Raw genomic sequence first — 7,978 nt, forward strand, 5'->3', positions numbered from 1 at the left:
TAAGTTAAAAGAGGGAAGATGTAGGTTGGATGTTAGGGGGAAGTTCTTCACTAGGAGAGTGGTTAGGCCCTGGAACAGGCTGCCCAGGAAGGTTGTGGATGCCCCGTCCTTGGAGGTGTTCAAGGCCAGGTTGGACAGGGCCCTGGGCAACCTGATCTAGTAAATGTGTATGTTTGGCGGCCCTGCTAGGCAGGGGGGTTGGAACTACATGATCCTTGAGGTCCCTTCCAAGCCGGGTCATTCTGTGATTCTGTGATTCTATGAAAGGAACGTGGCCAAGCTCCTTTCAGCCGCGCGTGGTGATAGGACACTGGGAAACGGCCAAAATAGGAAGTTCTGTACACACGTGCACAAGAATGTCTTCAAGGTGAGGGTGACAGAGCACTGGAACTCCTGCACAAGTAGGTTGTGGAGTCTCCTTGTCTGGAGATGTTCAAGACCCGCCCGGACGCCTAACTGAGCAACCTAGTCTAGGGAGCCTGCTTTGGCAGGTGGGCTGGACTCAATCATCTGGAGAGCTCCCTTCCAGCCCCTACAATTCTGTGAATCTGGGTCATGTAGAAGTCAAATACAGACACTGCTATGGGAGATGTAAGCAAAGGATCCTATCTCTTGGTTAACGTTATCATATATTCTTTTATTTTCTTTCCTACAAATAACTACAGCAAATTATCTCAGTGTTCACTGCTGTTGGACTGAAGGGGTCAAAAGGATGGGAGAGGAGCACCTACCTTCTGTTTACGTCTGTTTACAAGGGTGGATAATGACAGAAAAAGGGGAAATGTTTTTAAACTAAGACAGGAAAGGATTAGGTTACATAGTAGGAGAAGGATTTTTGAACAGAGGGTAGTAACGCGCTGGAACAGGCTGCCCAAAGAGGTTGTGGATGCCCCATCCCTGGAGGCATTCAAGGCCAGGCTGGATGTGGCTCGGGGCAGCCTGGTCAGATGGCTGGTGACCCTGCACATAGCTGGGGGGTTGAAAACGGATGATGGTTGTGGTCCTTTTCCACCAAGGCCATTCTATGATTCTACAACTCTATAGCCTCGACTGATAGTGAAAATTACACAGAGTGCAGATGGATTGGAAAAAAGGGAGGTGGAACGGGGAGGTGGGATTTGGGCGTAGGGTCTCCAGCCCTGAGCTGGGTGCGTGGGTGCACACACCCAGGGAAAGGCATTGTGACATCACAGTGCGGGGCAGGACATCAGTCTTTACCAGGTCACGTTGGCTGCCTCCCCCAGCTCAGACACGTGAGGCGGTCTCACCGTCCTGGTGGTCACTGCTGGAGCTCTGCTCTTGGTGACAGCCATTTGTGTGTTGAGAGTGGTCCTTGGGAGAGAACAGGATGAAGCTCAGCCTGACTCTCTTCCTCATCTCCCTTACTTTCATGTCTCCAATTACTGGCTTTTTCAGCTATCCCAGCTGGGCCTGGAATTGGGACAAAAAGTTGGTCCTTCCCGAGGAGCAGCACCCCATTGAGACCGACAGCCAGACCTCTGGCTGGCTGTGCTGGTTTGGCCTAACCGCCTGTCCCACCAAGATCAAGGACAGGAACACTAACCAGGTCCTTCAGGAGGAGCGGCGTCCAGCTGAAACCAAGAGCCAGACCTCTGGCTGGCTCTGCAGGTTTGGCCTTACCACCTGCTCCACCAAGACCGAGGATGGGAACAGCAATCAGGCCCTTCCAGAGGAACAGCTTACGGCTGAAATCAAGAGCCAGACCTCTGGCTGGCTCTGCTGGCTTGGGCTAACTACCTGCCCCACCAAGATCGAGGACGGGAACGGCAACCAGGTCCTTCCAGCGAAACAGAGCCTGGTTGACAACAAGAGCCAGACCTCCAGGTGGGTCTGCAGGTTTGGCCTGATCACGTGTCCCACCAAGATCGACGACGATGGGAACAACAACCAGGTGCTTCCCAAAGAGCAGAGCCCAGTTGAGACCAAGAGTCAAACCTCTAGCTGGGCCTGCTGGTTTGGACTAACCACCTGCCCCACCACGATCGAGGATGGGAACAAAATCAAGGTCGTACGGGAGGAGCAGCGTCCAGTTCAAACCAAGAGCCAGACCCCTGGCTGGCTCTGCCGGTTTGGGCTAACTACCTGCCCCACCAAGATCAAGGACAGGAACAGCAACCAGGTCCTTCCAAAGGAGCAGAGACCGGCTGACACCAAGAGCCAGACCTCCAGCTGGGTCTGCTGGTTTGGCCTAACTGCCTGCTCCACCAAGACTGAGGATGACAACAACAAACAGATCCTTCCAGAGGAGCACAGCCCAGTTGAGATCAAGAGCTGGAAATCCAACTGGCGCTTCTGGTTTGGACTATCCACATACCCCACCAAGATTGAGGACAGGAACAAAATCCAGGTACTTCCTGAGGAGAATAGTCCCATTGAGACCAAGAGCCAGACTTCCATCTGGCGCTGCTGGCTTGGACTAACTACCTGCCCGATCAAGATCGAGGACAGGAACAACAACCCGGCGCTTCGAGAGGAGCAGCATCCCATTGAGACCAAGAGCCAGACCTCCAACTGGCTCTGCTGGATTGGAGTAACCACATGCCCCACCAAGACCGAGGACAAGAACAAAAACCACGCCATTCCTGAGGAGCACAGCCCGGTTGAGACCAAGAGTCTGATCTCCAGATGGCTCTGCCGGATTGGACTAACCACCTGTCCTGGGAATGGAGACAAAGTACTTGTGCATCCTGAGGAGAGCCTGCCCATCAGTGCTGATTGCCGTGCCTGCAACTGGCCCTTCTGGATTGGCCTTTTTCCACACCCCAGATTGGTCCCGCACAGGGTCAGCGAGAGTTCTGCTCCAGAGGGCCCAAAGCAGCAGTCCCCACACACCGAGCAGAAAGCCTCCAGCTTGCTCGACACCGTGAAACACCACTACGGCGTCTGTAAGCAAAGCTGGACAGGCTGTATGTGCATAGAACTCGCACAATTCTGGGGTGCGTGGAAGCTGCTGAAGGCAGTCGGCAGAATCGTGCTAAGACTGTGAAAACACCAGGGAAAGCTAAGACATCAAGCACAGAGCAAACCATGGGGACATCTTCCACTTGGTGAACAACAACATCTTCCACTGGGTGAACAACAACCTCTCCCAGATTTTCACCTGCATTTACCATCTGGCATCTAATTTCATTATAATTATAATTTCGTTATACTTAATCTCTAAATTATAATTAAAATTAAAATTATTAATTAACAACATCAACATCTCTGCAGCCTGTGTCATTGTGGTGGCAGTGGGTCCGGCACAGCGGCAGCACGAAAGGCATTGCTGCAGGAGAGTGCTGCTGTGCGGGGTTTGGGGGCACGCGCCTGGGGAGGAGGAAGGGCGCTGGGCCGGGGGAAAAGAGGCATCGGTGGCTCTGAGGTGCCCACAGACAGCCGTGCCTCAGGGGGAGAGAGCACATCCTGAGCGGGAGCCCACGTCCCACTGAGGGAATGCAGCGTCCCCCAGAGCACACGGGGAGGTCCTGTGAGTCCCGCAGCGCGCTGGGAAGCATCCAGGGCACACTGGGAATCCACGGCTGGGCCAGTTTGGCCAAGATCCCGTGCGCATCAGCTTCATAGTGGAGGCTCACACCAAAGGAGCCTTCCCAGAAAGGGACAACGGCGACAAAACACCACAGCAAGAGCTGCTGGGACACGCAAGGAGGCCCTGAGGCGCGGCGGCTCAGACTCCCTGCTCTGGTTCGTCCCTCTGATTATTACTGCTGACTGGTAGTTCAGGCCGGCAGCCATGAAGTCGCTGCCAGAAGCCTGTGGGCAGTCGAACGGGACTCTGGGGCACTGGGGCGCTGTCACGGTTCCAGCCCAGTGCAGCCCGGTTCTGTGACTAATGGGGCAGAGGGACAAACGAACCCAGGAACCAGGAAAGGGGGAAGGGAGGTGGTGAAAAGGTACGGAGATGGGCCTAACAACAAAACTGAAGCAACGAGCTAAGGTAGAACATACTAGTTTTCTAAGTATGATAGTGGAATGCAAGATTAAGGAAACAGATGAGCTTGGTGAAGGGTCTGTGGAGACCACTTTGTGGCCTTCCAGTACACGAGAGGAGCATATAAACAGGAGGGGGAAGGACTGTTTATGAGGCTGGGTAGTGACAGAAGAAGAGGGAATGGTTTGAGACTGAGACAGGGGAGATTTAGGTGAGATATTAGGAGGAAGTTTTTCACACAGAGGGTGGTGACGCACTGGAACAGGTTGCCCAGGGACACTGTGGATGCCCCATCCCTGGAGGCATTCAAGGCCAGGCTGGAAGTGGCTCTGGACAGCCTGATCTTTTGGTTGGTGACCCTGCACATATCAGGGGGCTGAAACTGGATGATCATTGTGGTCCTTTTCCACCCAGGACATTCTATGATTCCATGATTCTATTACATGAGGCTAACCAAAACAAGAATGGACTCTTGCACCTCAGAACATATATCCACAGGTACAGGTTGGGACATGACCTGCTGGAGAGGAGCTCTGTGATGAGAAACCTGGCAGTCCACACGGACAACAGGTTGGCCATGAGCCAGAACTGTGCCCTGATGCCCACGGAGGCCAATGGGATCCTGCAGTGCATTAAAAGGTACATGACCAGCAGGTGAAGGGAAGTGATCCTCCCCCTCTACTCTGCCCTGGTCAGGACTCAGCTGGAGTACTGCGTCCAGTTCTGGGCTCCCTGGTACAAAAAAAGACAGCGACCTCCTGGAAAGAGTCCAGCAGATGGCCATGAAGATGATAAAGGGCCTGGAGCACCTCTCTTATTGGGGCCGGTCACTGCTAGAAAGACACTGAGGCCCTGGAATGTGTTCGAAGGAGAGCAACAAAGCTGGTGAGGGGTCTGGAGCACAGACCTCATGAGGAGAGAGAGGCTGAAGGAGCTGGGAATGTTCAGCCTGGAGAAGAGGAGGCTCAGGGGAGACCTTATTGCTCTCTATAACTTCCTGAAGGGAGGCTGTAGTGAGCTGGGGGTCGGCCTCTTCTCTCGTGTCATTAGTGATAGCACCAGAGGGAATGGTTTCAAGCTGCGGCAGGGGAGATTCAAGCTGGACAGTGGGAAGTATTACTTCTCAGAAAGGGTGGTCAGGCACTGGAATGGACTGCCCAGGGAGGTGGTAGAGTCACTGACAATGGGAGTGTTCAAGTGAACAATCTGATGTTGTGTTGAGGGACATGGTTTAGTGGAAGCTATTGGTAATAGGTGAACGGTTGGACTGGATGATCTTTTAGGTCTTTTCCAACCTTGTCAATGGCTCTATGTCCAGGTGGAGGCCGGTAACGAGCGGTGTCCCTCAAGGGTCTGTCCTGGAACCAGTGCTCTTTAACATCTTTATTAATGACATCGATGAGGGAACTGAGTGCACCCTCAGCAAGTTTGCTGACGACACCAAGCTGAGTGGTGTGGTCGATACGGTGGAAGGAACGGATGCCATTCAGAGGGACCTCGACAGGCTGGAAAGCTGGGCTCAGGTGAACCTAATGAGGTTCAACACGGCAAAGTGCAAGGTTTTGCACTTGGGCCGGAAGAACCCCAGGCACCTGTACAGGCTGGGAGGAGTGGTCCTTGAGAGCAGCTCGGCAGAGAAGGACCTGGGGGTCCTGATGGACCAAAGACTCAACATGAGCCAGCAGTGCGCTCTGGCAGCCTGGAAAGCAAATGGGATCCTGGGCTCCATCAGGAGAGGGGTGGTCAGCAGGGATAGGGAGGTGATTGTCCCTCTCTACTCGGCTCTTGTGAGGCCCCATCTTTCATACTGTGTCCAGGTGTGGAGCCCTCAGTACAAAAAAGACATGGAGATTTTGGAAAGGGTCCAGAGGAGGGCCACGAAGATGATCAGGGGGCTGGAGCACCTCCCCTATGAGGACAGGCTGAGGGAGTTGGGCTTGTTCAGCCTAGAGAAGAGAAGGTTGCGGGGTGACCTCATTGCCGCCTGAAGGGAACTTACTCCCAGGAGGGGAGTAAACACTTCGAAAGGGCTGACAATAGCAGGACACGGGGAAATGGTTTTAAGTTAAAAGAGGGAAGATGTAGGTTGGATGTTAGGGGGAAGTTCTTCACTAGGAGAGTGGTTAGGCCCTGGAACAGGCTGCCCAGGGAGGTTGTGGATGCCCCGTCCTTGGAGGTGTTCAAGAACAGGTTGGACAGGGCCCTGGGCAACCTGATCTAGTAAATGTGTATGTTTGGCGGCCCTGCTAGGCAGGGGGGTTGGAACTACATGATCCTTGAGGTCCCTTCCAAGCCGGGTCATTCTGTGATTCTGTGATTCTATGAAAGGAACGTGGCCAAGCTCCTTTCAGCCGCGCGTGGTGATAGGACACTGGGAAACGGCCAAAATAGGAAGTTCTGTACACACGTGCACAAGAATGTCTTCAAGGTGAGGGTGACAGAGCACTGGAACTCCTGCACAAGTAGGTTGTGGAGTCTCCTTGTCTGGAGATGTTCAAGACCCGCCCGGACGCCTAACTGAGCAACCTAGTCTAGGGAGCCTGCTTTGGCAGGTGGGCTGGACTCAATCATCTGGAGAGCTCCCTTCCAGCCCCTACAATTCTGTGAATCTGGGTCATGTAGAAGTCAAATACAGACACTGCTATGGGAGATGTAAGCAAAGGATCCTATCTCTTGGTTAACGTTATCATATATTCTTTTATTTTCTTTCCTACAAATAACTACAGCAAATTATCTCAGTGTTCACTGCTGTTGGACTGAAGGGGTCAAAAGGATGGGAGAGGAGCACCTACCTTCTGTTTACGTCTGTTTACAAGGGTGGATAATGACAGAAAAAGGGGAAATGTTTTTAAACTAAGACAGGAAAGGATTAGGTTACATAGTAGGAGAAGGATTTTTGAACAGAGGGTAGTAACGCGCTGGAACAGGCTGCCCAAAGAGGTTGTGGATGCCCCATCCCTGGAGGCATTCAAGGCCAGGCTGGATGTGGCTCGGGGCAGCCTGGTCAGATGGCTGGTGACCCTGCACATAGCTGGGGGGTTGAAAACGGATGATGGTTGTGGTCCTTTTCCACCAAGGCCATTCTATGATTCTACAACTCTATAGCCTCGACTGATAGTGAAAATTACACAGAGTGCAGATGGATTGGAAAAAAGGGAGGTGGAACGGGGAGGTGGGATTTGGGCGTAGGGTCTCCAGCCCTGAGCTGGGTGCGTGGGTGCACACACCCAGGGAAAGGCATTGTGACATCACAGTGCGGGGCAGGACATCAGTCTTTACCAGGTCACGTTGGCTGCCTCCCCCAGCTCAGACACGTGAGGCGGTCTCACCGTCCTGGTGGTCACTGCTGGAGCTCTGCTCTTGGTGACAGCCATTTGTGTGTTGAGAGTGGTCCTTGGGAGAGAACAGGATGAAGCTCAGCCTGACTCTCTTCCTCATCTCCCTTACTTTCATGTCTCCAATTACTGGCTTTTTCAGCTATCCCAGCTGGGCCTGGAATTGGGACAAAAAGCTGGTCCTTCCCGAGGAGCAGCACCCCATTGAGACCGACAGCCAGACCTCTGGCTGGCTGTGCTGGTTTGGCCTAACCGCCTGTCCCACCAAGATCAAGGACAGGAACACTAACCAGGTCCTTCAGGAGGAGCAGCGTCCGGCTGAAACCAAGAGCCAGACCTCTGGCTGGCTCTGCAGGTTTGGCCTTACCACCTGCTCCACCAAGACCGAGGATGGGAACAGCAATCAGGCCCTTCCAGAGGAACAGCTTACGGCTGAAATCAAGAGCCAGACCTCTGGCTGGCTCTGCTGGCTTGGGCTAACTACCTGCCCCACCAAGATCGAGGACGGGAACGGCAACCAGGTCCTTCCAGCGAAACAGAGCCTGGTTGACAACAAGAGCCAGACCTCCAGGTGGGTCTGCAGGTTTGGCCTGATCACGTGTCCCACCAAGATCGACGACGATGGGAACAACAACCAGGTGCTTCCCAAAGAGCAGAGCCCAGTTGAGACCAAGAGTCAAACCTCTAGCTG

This window comes from Coturnix japonica, chromosome 1 (genome assembly GCF_054131305.1).
Source record: "Coturnix japonica strain WE chromosome 1, WE-NBRP24, whole genome shotgun sequence".
Classification (NCBI taxonomy): Eukaryota; Metazoa; Chordata; class Aves; order Galliformes; family Phasianidae; genus Coturnix; species Coturnix japonica.